The sequence below is a fragment of the Ochotona curzoniae genome, unplaced genomic scaffold (assembly GCF_017591425.1).
Source record: "Ochotona curzoniae isolate NIBS_2020 unplaced genomic scaffold, NIBS_Ocur_1.0 contig_3819, whole genome shotgun sequence".
In the NCBI taxonomy this organism is placed as follows: Eukaryota; Metazoa; Chordata; class Mammalia; order Lagomorpha; family Ochotonidae; genus Ochotona; species Ochotona curzoniae.
The window spans coordinates 37,972,698-37,985,024 of record NW_024466004.1 but is presented as its reverse complement, the minus strand read 5'-3'; the positions used below and the strand labels follow the sequence as shown (position 1 = coordinate 37,985,024).

General features: G+C 42.8%; 1 long non-coding RNA gene and 2 other non-coding genes across 7 annotated transcripts; all 3 read left to right on the top strand.

Annotated features, from left to right (window-relative positions):
• Positions 1 to 9,766: 9,766 nt before the first annotated feature.
• LOC121158367 lies at positions 9,767 to 11,741 on the top strand. Of its 5 annotated transcripts, none has more exons than XR_005884184.1 (6): positions 9,767 to 9,930; positions 10,434 to 10,489; positions 10,589 to 10,657; positions 10,735 to 10,795; positions 11,110 to 11,168; positions 11,380 to 11,741. It is a non-coding gene; the product is annotated as an uncharacterized LOC121158367 (long non-coding RNA). The 5 variants fall into 5 exon arrangements; XR_005884181.1 differs by having other exon boundaries at positions 11,107 to 11,168; XR_005884185.1 differs by lacking the exon at positions 10,735 to 10,795.
• Positions 10,953 to 11,020, top strand: LOC121158850. Its single transcript, XR_005884237.1, has one exon. It is a non-coding gene; the product is annotated as a small nucleolar RNA SNORD50 (small nucleolar RNA).
• Positions 11,220 to 11,292, top strand: LOC121158849. The gene has a single exon (XR_005884236.1). It is a non-coding gene; the product is annotated as a small nucleolar RNA SNORD50 (small nucleolar RNA).
• Positions 11,742 to 12,327: the final 586 nt, after the last annotated feature.

Here is a 12,327-nt window from a genome sequence, read left to right as displayed (position 1 = left end):
CTACTTCACAACCTTCTCCCTGATTGTAGCCTGGGAAAGCAGTCGAGGATGACCCAAGGTCTTGGGAACCTGCACCTACATGGGAGACCCAGAAGAAGCTCCTGATTCCTGGTTTCAGATCTGCTCAGCTCTGGCCATTGTGGCCATTTGGGGAGTCAACCAGAAGATGGAAGATCTTTCTTTTTGTCTCTTCTCTCTCTGTAAATCTGCCTTTCCAATAAAAAAATAAAATAAATATATAAAAAAAAAAACTTGGTTGCCCTCAACTGTTTCCTAAAAAAAAGGAAGAAAAAAAAAGACTTATTTTGTTGAAAGCTAGATTTACAGACAGAAGGAGTGAGAAAGATCTTCCATCTGCTGGTTCACTTCCTAACTGGCTTAATAGCCAAAGGTGAACAGATCTGAAGCCAGAAGCCAGGAGCTTCTTCCAAGCCTCCCACACAGGTTCAGGGTACCAAGCCTTTGGGACTTTCTCCACTGCTCTTCCAGGTTATAAGCAGGGATCCAGATAGAAAGTGCAGCAACTGGGTCACAAACTAGGGCCCATATGGGATGACAGGGCTTATAGGTAGAAGATTAGCCAATTCAGTCATCACATCAGCAGCATCCATCAATTATTTTGTTGAAGGCATAAAGTTGGGATAACTTGTGCTCAAGGAATCATCCTCTTCATCTGATTTACATTTTCATAATCTGAATTGTCTTTGGGGGCCTGCACAATGGACTAGTAAGCTAATGTTCTGCCTGTGGTGCCAGTATCCTATATGGGTGTCAGTGCCAGTCTCACTGCTCCAGTTCCCATCCCACTCCCTCCTTGTGGCCTGGGAAAGCAGTGGAAGATGGTCCAAGGCCTTGGACTCCTCTACACACATGGGAGACCTGGAAGAATTTCCTGGCTCCCAGCTTTGGATCAGCCCAGTCATTGCAATTGCAGTCCTTTGGAGACTGAATCAGCAGGGGGCATTCCCTCTTTCTTTGTCTTTATCTATCTCAGATTTTCAAGTAAAAATAAATAAATTTTTCTGGTATTTTTTGTTTTTCTTATCATCTTCACTGAACTATTTCACAGTAGTTATATTATAAATTATAGTAGATGTCCAAATTCCAGAATTCAAAACTTAAACAATTTACTTCAAACTAATGTAAAATGAAATTAATGCAAAGAATCAATTTAACACAGTTTTAAATTAAACTATGTAACCCGAAATAGACCATAGTTGTCAAATCTATTTAATCTTCAAAACAGACATATATGACTGAATCCAATTGAGACTCCCAATGTCTAAGTAACCAAATGTACAAAATACAAAAGATATATGTATAGCCCAAGTTTGAGCTTACAATATGATTACAAAAACTAATTATAACAATGACATTTAACCATGGGACATGACACAGAAGATAGCTACTAAATAACACCATAGCTGAACCAACTTAATCTAAAAAGCAAAGAAATTAACCACCTTGCTCTCTAAAAATAAATCCAATAAGCCTACTAATACATTGGCATATGAAAAAAAAATCAAGTCATGACAGTACATAAAAAAATTCATCACAGGTGAGATTCAACCTCAAAAACACAATTGACTCCACAGCCATCAGTTTCAACCTTAATATGGTGCCATCATCTTCAAAACAGCCCCTGAGGTCTCACAGCTGAGCACTAACCATTGCTGGATTGTGACATTTATCCTAGGGAATCAGGAGCAAGGTTTTACACAGGAGCTTATAATTTATAATGCTCACAATAGGAAATAACAACAGAGATCACTTTATATACATTTTTTTTACCAATGTTGCACAGCAAAATTAAGAACTTACAGAAAGGGACACAAAAATCAAGCCTACCTGGATAATTTTTCAAGCTGCTGTAAACTGCAGAACCACAGGTATCTGTAAAATAAGCAAAATTGGTTAGAGTACTTCTAAACATAAATAAATCTTTAAAACAAAAACAGAATTGTCTTCTTCATTGTCCTGTTTAAGGATTAGAGAAGTCAAAGTCCCTGCCTTGTCTATCTCTTGATGTAACAATGAAAGCCATATAGTCTCTAGGTCAGCTCTTTTTCTGTTGTTTGTTTGTTTGTTTGTTTGTTTTCTTCCTTTTTGTCATCCCTTAGGTTTCTACTTCCATTTGGGTGTATTACTTTCCATTATTGGATTTCTCTTCTATGTCGAATTTATGCTCAACAGAAGTTGTTAGAAACCATTGAAGCCATTTTATTTTTATGCAAAAACAGGACATTGTGGATTTATTTCATTGTCTCCTCTCCATAACCTTTTCAGGATAATGAGGTTCCCTTCAAGACTGTGCCATCCATGTCCCTATGAGTTAGATCATATTGGCAGGTTTACATGACTTTTACTTGAGGAGCAGTTATGGCCTTGTGAACAGTTTTCCAGGCAATCTTAGCCTTAGGGAAGTTCTCAGTGGTTGGGAATAGCACTCTCATGCTCTTTTCAACCTGCACCAAGAACAGCAGGGATCATCTCCGCCTGTTCTATTAGTTGTGCTGTTCAAAGCAAGCAAAAAACACATGGCACAGTGCAGTCTCTGGTTGGCTTCCTTAGTCTGTATCAACCAACCTGAGACCTTTGAGTCTGCAAAGCCCCTCATCAAACAGGTGACCATCTGAGCCATAGTAGTCCCCTCTGTTCTACCCAAAGGTTTCAGTTTTCATATTTCACTCTAAGACAAGGAACCCATGGCAGTTTCATTTTCAGCAGCATGGTCAGTGTTTTTGTGAGCAGTGGAGACTGGTCTTACTTGTATTTTATAATCTACCAGCCTAAGGAACTGGTAGATAGTATGGGAGAGTATAAGAATGGCCAGAAGCCAGGGTATTGATTTCCTGTATATTTTAGGGGCCAGGTTTTGCACTTCCACCCTCTTTAATTACACCAGTTTATCCCTCTTGACAGGGAGAATGTCTGTACTTAAAATCTGTCTGTTCTATGTGCAGCCAAGGGGAAGCCAACATTCCAGTCAGCCTATCATCCCCTCAGTAAATTAGCACCACACTGAAAAGATTGGACAAATCCTGTATCTCCATCTTAGTATAGTAACTCATAATGGTTGTGTCAAAATGTTACCTACAACCAAAAGCAAAAATCCCAAGATGTTAGCCAGTAGTTTGCAAATGTTACAGTAGACCAAGAAAGAAACAAGTCATGAAGGCAATAGATGAAACAAAGAGACTTATTCTTGGGCCCAGCGGATTGGCCTAGTGGCTAAATCCTCACCTTGCAACCTCTAGGATCCCATATGGGTACCATTTGATGTCCTGACTGCTCCACTTTCCATCCAGCTTCCTACTTATGGCCCAGGAAAGCATGGCCCAGAGCCTTGAGATCCTGCACCCATGTGGAAGACTCAGAAGACACTACTGACTCCTGACTTCAAATCTGCTCAGCCCAGGTTGTTGCAGCCACTTGAGAGTGAACCAGCAGATGAAAAATCTTTCTCTCTCTCCTCCTCCTCTTTGTAGATCTGTCTTTCCAACAAAAATAAATAAATCTTTAAAAAGGAAAAAGAAAGAAAGAACACTTATTCTTGCAAAGAAAGCACACAGAAGATTGGCTTCAATAGTGAAATTTTTGAAGCTATGGCCAATAGGTCTTGCCTTGCAGCTGGTACAGGGTGACGATTTGTATGCATCCCTCCTGTGCTGTGGCCAAAGGAAACTTTTTCCTTCCCACTGACATAGCATATGGACCAGGTGCCATATGATGCACAAGCTTTACGCAGGACAAAGAAGCACATATCAAGCCTAGAACAGAGGAAAGTATTCCCAAACAAAGCAATTTGCCCAGCCTAAGCTTGAGGGCCCCTCATACCCATTTAAGAGAAGGTTCCAGATCCAAGACATACTCTAATGCAGCTGTGCAAGGGTGGACAGGCTGCATATCACTGACTCCCAATGGCTTTACTTTCATTTGCTTTAACAGAACAGATAAAGTGAATCTTCTCCGGGGAAAGATTTCCATTCATATTCTGGAAAGGATTTTCTCTTGTCTTCTAAAGGATTTGGCTCCAATAACTTTTGCCTCCTCTTCCTGACATATACCTTCTCCTCTGCACAATCATTTTCATGAACATATATGCATGCACTAGTATCTTGCATATACAAAAGCAGTCTCTTGACCCTCCAGCCTTCTCTGCCTATTCACCTGTTTCTGTCTTCTCACCTCATCTATACTTCAGTCCCATTCAAGTGAATTTCCATTGCTATTCCTTTAAAACTACACTTAACAGGGCATGAATGATCTTCATCTTGCCAGACCCAATTATCACTTCTGTTATCTTACTTGACCTTCCAGAAATACTCAACTGACCTATTCCTGATTGTTCATATCATTTCTAAAACATCAAGGAGTCATTGCTAGCTCTTCCTCCTCCACTGATACTCTGAAGTTTGGTATGTGTCATGGTTGTGTCCCGGACTTTTTTCGTCGTCTCTATTTATACTCTTCCCTCATGGATGAGGTCACTCGTGTCATGTTTTAAATTCCCGACTCATGCCAATGACATTCAAGCCCTAACTTCTCCTTTGAACTTCAGACTCATATTTCAAACTGCCTCCTAAATGTCACTACATGCATAAGGTATCTTCTCTAATTCAACTCTTTTATGTTTTTAATTTTTATGTATTTGTATTTACTTGGAACACAGAACAACAGAGAAAGAGGGAGAGCTAGAGAGAAATCTTCATCTACTGACTCACTCTGCAAATGCTCTCAACAGCCAGGCCTGGGCAGAAGCCCCATCTGGGTCTTCACCTTGGCTGCCAGGGGCGCAAGCACTTGAGCCACCACCTGTTACCTCCCAGGATGTATTTCAGGAAGCTGCAGAAGCAGAATAGCCAGACTCTTACCTAAACTCTGTAAAGGGATATATGTATCCTATGCAACAGTTTAATCTACTGTGCCATATTGTCTGCCCCATCAGTTCTTTAACTTTACTACTTTCTAGAATAATGGTAAGATGATCAGTTGTTTGTCCTACCATCAAATTGACAATTTACTATCTAGTTGAAACACTCAGAAAAAGAAGAAGAAGAAAACCTTTACATAACAAAAGATAGCATTCTTTCCTAAAATAAATTTTTGTGTTTTGGAATAAATTAACTATACTTACAATGCTTAATTTAATATATGTTATCCCTGTGATTTAATCAAACACTGTTGCAGTGCACTTCTTTCTTCTGCATTGTTTATACATTCAGATTCTTACATTAGGCACATTGTGCTTTCCAAGCTAGTCTGTTGCAGGCCACCTGCACACACAGTGCTACCAACTCTAGGACACGACTCTTGGCCCTTTTTTCCTTTTCTCTCCATAACCATCTGCTCATCCACTCTGCATTAGTGATTATTGAAAGGTTCTTCTTTAACCATAACTTTGTTCTTGAGCTTCACATCCACATTCCTGATGACCCACAATAAATGTTCCAACCCAAAATCTAACACAAACACACCTGAATCATTTTTTTCCTGCCCCCAAAGCAGTAACTCCTGATGTCACCTTCCAGTCAAAGGAGCTGCCATTCTCTTGGCCGCCCACTGTGTCTCTGATCACAATTCATCATCACATCCTATCATTTCCTTTGGTACACCAATCTCATGCCCTGGTGACATGATCAAGTTTGGGGTCAGAAACACTTAGGAATATTATTAGTTAGCTGAAACCACCATGCCTCATTGTTCTCATTTCTAAATACATGTGTTAAAAATATGTATCAGGGGCCCAGCACTGTGGCCTAGCGGCTAAAGTCCTCACCTGGAACGTGCCAGGATCCCATGAGCGCCGGTTCTAATCCTGGCAGCTCTAGCTCCTTGCCTGTGGCCTGGGAAAACAGTTGAGGTCGGCCCAAAGCCTTAGGACTCTGCACAGACATGGGAGACCTGAAGGAAGTTCCTGGCTCCTGGCTTCAGATCAGCACAGCTCCAGCCGCTGTGCTCACTTGGGAAGTGAACCATCAGGTAGAAGATCTTTCTCTCTGTCTTTCCTCCTCTCTTTATATCTGACTTTGCAATAAAAATAAATATTTTTTAAATGCATATCAGGAAAAAATTACATATAAGGAACCATCATAGGACTGTAGACTAAGCCTCCACTTGGGGCACTGACATCTCATTTGGGTGCTTGTTCATGTTCCAGCCATTCCATTTCCAATCAAGCTCCTGTTAATGCACCTGGGAAAACAGCAGAAGATGGCCCAAGTCCTTGGGCCCCTAGAACTAAGTGTGAGACTTCGAAGAAGCTCCTGGTTTTTGGCTTCCCAACGGCCCAGCTGTGGCTGTTGTGGCCATTTGGAAAGTATACCAACAGACAGGAAGATCTCTCTGTTTCCCGCTCTCTCTATATATAATTTTGCTTTTCAAGCAAAAATAAATAAATGTGTTTGCTTAAAAGATTTTTTATTGGAAAGGCAGATTTACAGAGAAAAGGACAGACACACAGAGAAAGATCTTCCATCCACTAGTTCATTCCCCAGATGGCCACAACAGTAGGAGTTCAGCTGATCTGAAGCCAGGAGCTAAAAGCCTCTTCCAGGTCTCACACGTGGGTACAGAGTCAAAAGGCTTTGGATCATCCTCTACTGCCTTCCCAGGCAACAGGCAGGGAGCCGGATAAGAAATGGAGCATCTGGGACACAAACCATCACCCATATGTAATGCTGGAACTTGCAGGTGAAAGATTGGCCAGTTGAGTTGCCACACTGTTCCCAAATAATAAATCTTAAAATAGATACATAAGTTAACTTTTAAAATAAAATACATATCAGAATTGTTTTAAACATTACATAATCGAATGAATACAATATCCTAACCAGGGCCAGTGCTGTGGCTCAATAGGGATAGGCATGACATAGGCATCCCATTAGGACACCAGTTTGAGTCCTGGTTGCTCAACTTCCAATCCAGCTCCTTGCTTATGGCCTGGAAAAGTGTTAGAGGATACCTCAAGCCCTTGGGTCCCTGCACCCACATGGGAGTCTTGGAAGAAGCTCCTGGCTCCAGCATTTAGATTGGCTCGACTTTGGCCATTGTGGCCATTTGGGGAGTGAATCAGCGGATCAACGATCTCTCTCTCTCTCCTTCTGTGTAACTAAGCCTTTCAAATAAAAACAAACTAATCTTTAAAAAGACCCTAGCTACATACAACCTGTTGTTCTCTTCCCAGCCTTCCATTTCCATGAACAAAAATACAGTGACATCCCTCAGAAGATCTCATCTCAATGACTGAACTAATTTCAAATCCTGTCAAAAGGTGAGTATACATTTCTTATTAAACTATCTTCTTTCAGAAGGTCAAAGAATGTTGTATATTTATATTATCTTTCTTTAAAACACACGGCAGACACACAACAAAATTCTTTAAGGACACTTGTAATTGTAGCAGTGAATTTGCACGGTTATTACTAACCATTTCTAATATTTGCTTGAATGTTTTAAATGTGAGAGTAATGGCTGATGGCTTCATCCCTCACTTCAACTTTGCTTCTTGCCAAGAAACACATTTTGAGAGATGTGTACTGGTTTCATCATCATTGTCTGTGTTCACTGGCTGGTAGTGCTCTCAATAATCAGGTATGCTCTAAATTTTTTTGCATTGCTTTTGTTAGTTATTATTATTAGTTGGTTATTAGTGAATCAAAAGTAATATGGGAAAAATTTAATCCACATGGGCAAGTGAGCACTCAAAATACAGACAGTCCTGGGCACAGCACGATAGCCTAGTGGTTAAAGTCCTCGCCTTGAACATGCCAGGATCCCATATGGGCACCGGTTCTAATCCTGGTGGCCCTGCTTCCCATCCAGCTCCCTGCTTGTGGCCTGGGAAAGCAGACGGGGATGGCCAAAAGCCTTGGGACCCTGCACCCGCATGGGAGACTCAGAAGAACTCCTAGCTCCTGGCTTCGGATCGGCTCAGCTCCAGCTGTTGTGGCTGCTTGGGGAGTGAATCATCAGACGGAAGTTCTTCCTCTCTGTCTCCTTCCTCTGTATATCTAACTTTCCAATAAAAATAAATAAATCTTAAAAACAATAAGCTTTTTTCCTCCAGACGTTTAAGCTGACTCAAGTTCTCCGCTGCCAATGATTGCCACTCCACACTTATGTTTTTCAATTAGAAAAACATATTTCAAAGTAAAACCATAACACAACCTTTTCGTGGGGCTGGAGGGGAGGCTAAGCACTATCCAGCACAAATTTAAGTGCAGATTACCTCCGGTTCCCTTCTAGAACTCATAATGCAGATATGTTCTCGTAATCCCACTATACTTATAGTTCATTTTAGCAATATTTGAAAGAATAAAAACTGGAAATTGATAACGCAGCATGAAACATGCAGCTGAGTACTACGCAGACTGTAAAGGAGAATCTCCCTGAAGTGATACGGAAAGATGTCTAGTATTTTTAAGAAGGAAAATCTAATTGTACAAAAGTATACGCATCTGTGCATGGGGAAAAAAAGATACCAAGAGACGGATGTATACCAAGAAACTTTTTAAAACTGTTAGCAGTCTTCAATGCTGCAAAGTAGAGCTGGGGAGAGGACTCTCAAAAGACGTGGCAAGGAATTTTTACTTTTCTTTTTGTGTTCTTTTGCTCTGTTCGTTTTCTGTTTAACTAGGAGAACATGAATATGTACACTGCACAGTACAGAGCAATATTTTAAAAAACAAAAGACATAATGCCCAGTCAAGAACAATACTTAATAATTTAGGTTCTTGTTAGAGAAAACTATTTTTCCCCAGTAACGTTTCATTTGGAGTTTGATCTTCATTCTAATTTTCTAAAAAGACTGCCAAATATATTAATAAATGTCATTTAGGCAATAAACACCAACTATGTACTTTCTATGGGTCATTGTCCTGAGCCAGAGGAAAAAAAAAACAGCCACCCGAGAATCAGAGAAGCTCCTGTAGTGGGCGTGGGCTCAGCTACCAAGGGAGACAAGCCAGGAACATGGAAGGAAGACCGCGGGAGAGCCCTGGGTTCTGAAGCTGGTATGTTCCAGTGCTATGGGCACACATTCACATAGAGTCAGCTCGTGCTCTTTTCTGAAAACACTGCTTCTGACATTTTTTTAGTATGTCGTTTGGATATTCAAGACACTCACCAAATTCATCTTTCTCTTGCGTTCATTATTAACTAATTCGGTACAGAGACATAAAATAGCCACGCATTTCAGGTGTGTGACCCCGGGGGAGCTGCTTCGCTGCCTCGGACCTCGGCTTCCTTCCTCTGCCAAACGGACTTGTCAGCTTTTCACGTTTGCTCTCTGGGGGAGACTCAGAGTGGTGACTGAGGCAAAAAGCAGGGTGCACCCCGAGGCCCTGTCGGACTGAGTGCGGCGCGACGGGGCTGGCTCACAACTAGCAACCTTTTCACCCTAGTATTTCTGCCCGCCAGTTGACCTTTCCGTGAGTGCTTCAGCCAACGCCCGCCAGCCGTCACCCAGCGCCAGCAAACTCCAGTTCTCGAATCGCTCCTAAACTGAGGGGCCGCCGGCGCTCCCAGTCCCAATGTGTTCCGGGCGGACTTGGCTCCGGGCACACGGCGGCCTCGCCTCCAAATGTGGCTGTTTGAATTCTGGCGCCACTCCCACGCCACGTAGGGCCGGCATCCCGCCCGACTCGGGAGCAGACGGGCGCGCGCCGCGGAGCGCACGGGGGCGCGGCGGCGGGAGGCGGGAGGGAGGCGCGCGCCACGCCCCGGAACGGGCCCCAAAGAAAAGAGCCGCCGCGCGCGCTCCCGCGGGGTCGCCCCAAGAAAAGACCACGCCTCGCTTTCGCTCGTGTCCAATAGGAGCGACGGGGAGGAGCGGCCGTTTGCTGACGAAGGCGAGGGTATATAGGGAGCTGCTGGGGGCGCAGTTCGTTCTTTCACTTCGGGACGTCGGAGTTGCTTGTTGTGGCTTCGGTAAGTTTCCCCTCGTTGGCGCAGAACTAAGCCGAAAAGAATGGTTCTGGCAAAGAATCGGGGCTTCGGAGCTGGGAAACGATCTTAAGGATTAGAACTTTAGTGCGGGGCGTGGAGTGTTTGAGCGTGGGGAGCCGGACCGCCACGTGTCCTGAGCGTGGGGAGATGGCGGGCTGGGAGCTCGGGCGGGAGGAGCGCGCAGATCGCCGCTGGTACCCGAGGCCCCGGGCTTGAGCCGCGGGAATCTGAGCTGCCCGCACTGCCAGCGCGTGGGAGGGAAACCGCTTGAACGCCAGGGACCTTTCATAAGATGGCGAATATCTGTGCCTCTGTGCCAGAGGATTTCAAAACGGGCACTCCGACTTGTGTGAGACCCCGAGCCGTTTGTTCTCAAGGCAATGTTGTGTATGGTTGGGCTAACGGAAGGGAGAGGCTTAGTGCGCAGAACAGATTGAAATGTTGCACGTTCTCCGGGAATGCTCACATCCCCCCTTCCCCCGCAGGAACAATGGCGCCGGTTCGCGCTGCTGTGTCTGAGCAGTTCTGTGAAGATGCTGAGGTAAGCGCTGTTGAGCTTAGTTTGCAAACTGACAGTATACCTGTTGATTTAACAGAACAAGAGTGGTGTTTCATATCAAATTTGCTGCTTTTGTTGCAGAGGAAAATTGTAAAACGTCTGGAAGATACTTGATGGAGAAGGACTTAGACGAAGCCTGACACGGATCAGGTATGTGTTGGGGTGGTGCTTAAGGATTGAGCCTGCTTTTAATCTGTGTACACTGAAAGACACTTTTGTCTAAACAGAGGCCAGGGCGTTGCTGAATGCCAGCAAGGATAACACAGCAGACACTTCACATGGGAGTAAGTATGTGACTTCCCAGGGCAGTGGGGTTTCTAGTATGCCTTTTGACCTGGCTTCGTGGCTGCTGTGAATTATACCTGAAAATCGTGTGTACCTGTGGGAACTAAAACTGAGCCACGAACATAATTTATGAAGTAATTGCAGAAGGCATGGTTGGTCTACCCAGTGATGAATCTATCCCGAAGCTGATTATCTGAAGAAAAGCCTTACGGATTCGGCTTCTGAGGAAAGACCAGTGGAAAAGTAGATTTTTTTTGCTTAAAGGATTTTGTAAGTTCTCTAACGCACAGTCCTGTGGGCTTTTTTTCTGTCAGCAGTGAGAGTCGCTGTTTACCCATTGAAAAAAGGACAGCTTGGTGGAGAGTGCAGCCTTTCTGTAAGTAACTCTGCATTTCGCTTAGCAGTTAATGGAAGTTTGCACTGGTCTTATCTATGATGATCCTATCCCGAACCTGAATTCCTGTTGAAAAAAATTAACTTACGGATCTGGCTTCTGAGATAGACCACTGTTTTTTAAAAATAACATATTTAGACGCTTTTGAATTGTTTTGATACAGAGTTTAGTAAATCTGTTCTTTTCATTTTAGGTCTAATACCAGGAAGCTTGTCTGTATGAAAGTTGATTAAAGGATCAATATTCCAAGAGAAGGTGAACGTGAAAAGTTTAAAATTCAGTTATGCTTCTTATGGACTTTTCTTTAGCAAGTAAACAAGGTGGGATTTTAAAGTGTTTTGAAGATGCTCAGATAGGAACATCTGATGAACCAGAGTTATGAGTCATAATCCCTAATGAGTTATCAGTGTTAACTGTCAGATTTGCAGTGCAATTAAAGTGTGACTAAAAAACTTACCTTTTGTCTATATTGTGTTCTGCCAATTCTCAAACATTTCCTTTTAAATGAGGTGATGCGTTGTTACTAGAAGTTGAGCCCTGAATTTTGGGAATCTGTCCATGTCAATTATGAGTTCAGGAACAAGGCCTGTTCTGTCAATTTTCTATAGTATTGGCTTCAGTTCTGATTGAGAGAAAGGGCCATTATTACCTTTTGCCACACCTGGCAGGCACTTGGAAAGACTTGGGAGATGAGGTTTGCTTTGAATCCTCTAGCCATCATCCATGTGTAGATCCCCATGCCTTCTTAAATATATTAATGTGTCATTTACTTTCTTGATAGTCCAAACTTACCTTTTCCTTAAGGGAAGAATATTTTACTGTGTTGCCAAGGACAACCTGAAAAGATAAGAACATCAGGAATTGACTAATAGAGCACAATATATTCAGTTCAGGTTGGCTTTAGAAATTGAAAGCTGAAAGTTTGCACATCTGTCTTAAAAGGCTCAAAGCAATAGGAATTGCGCCTGTAACCCTGAGCATTTAGCACTAACATTTATTTTACCAAAATATAATATGCCCCATGTTTTGCCACCCAAGTGTTGTTTGAGCAGATCAATACATCTCATTCCTTCTGCTTATACTGGTTGAGTTGCCTCTGAGGTCACCTCCACTCTGGTCCTACACTTTTGGATATAGAGAT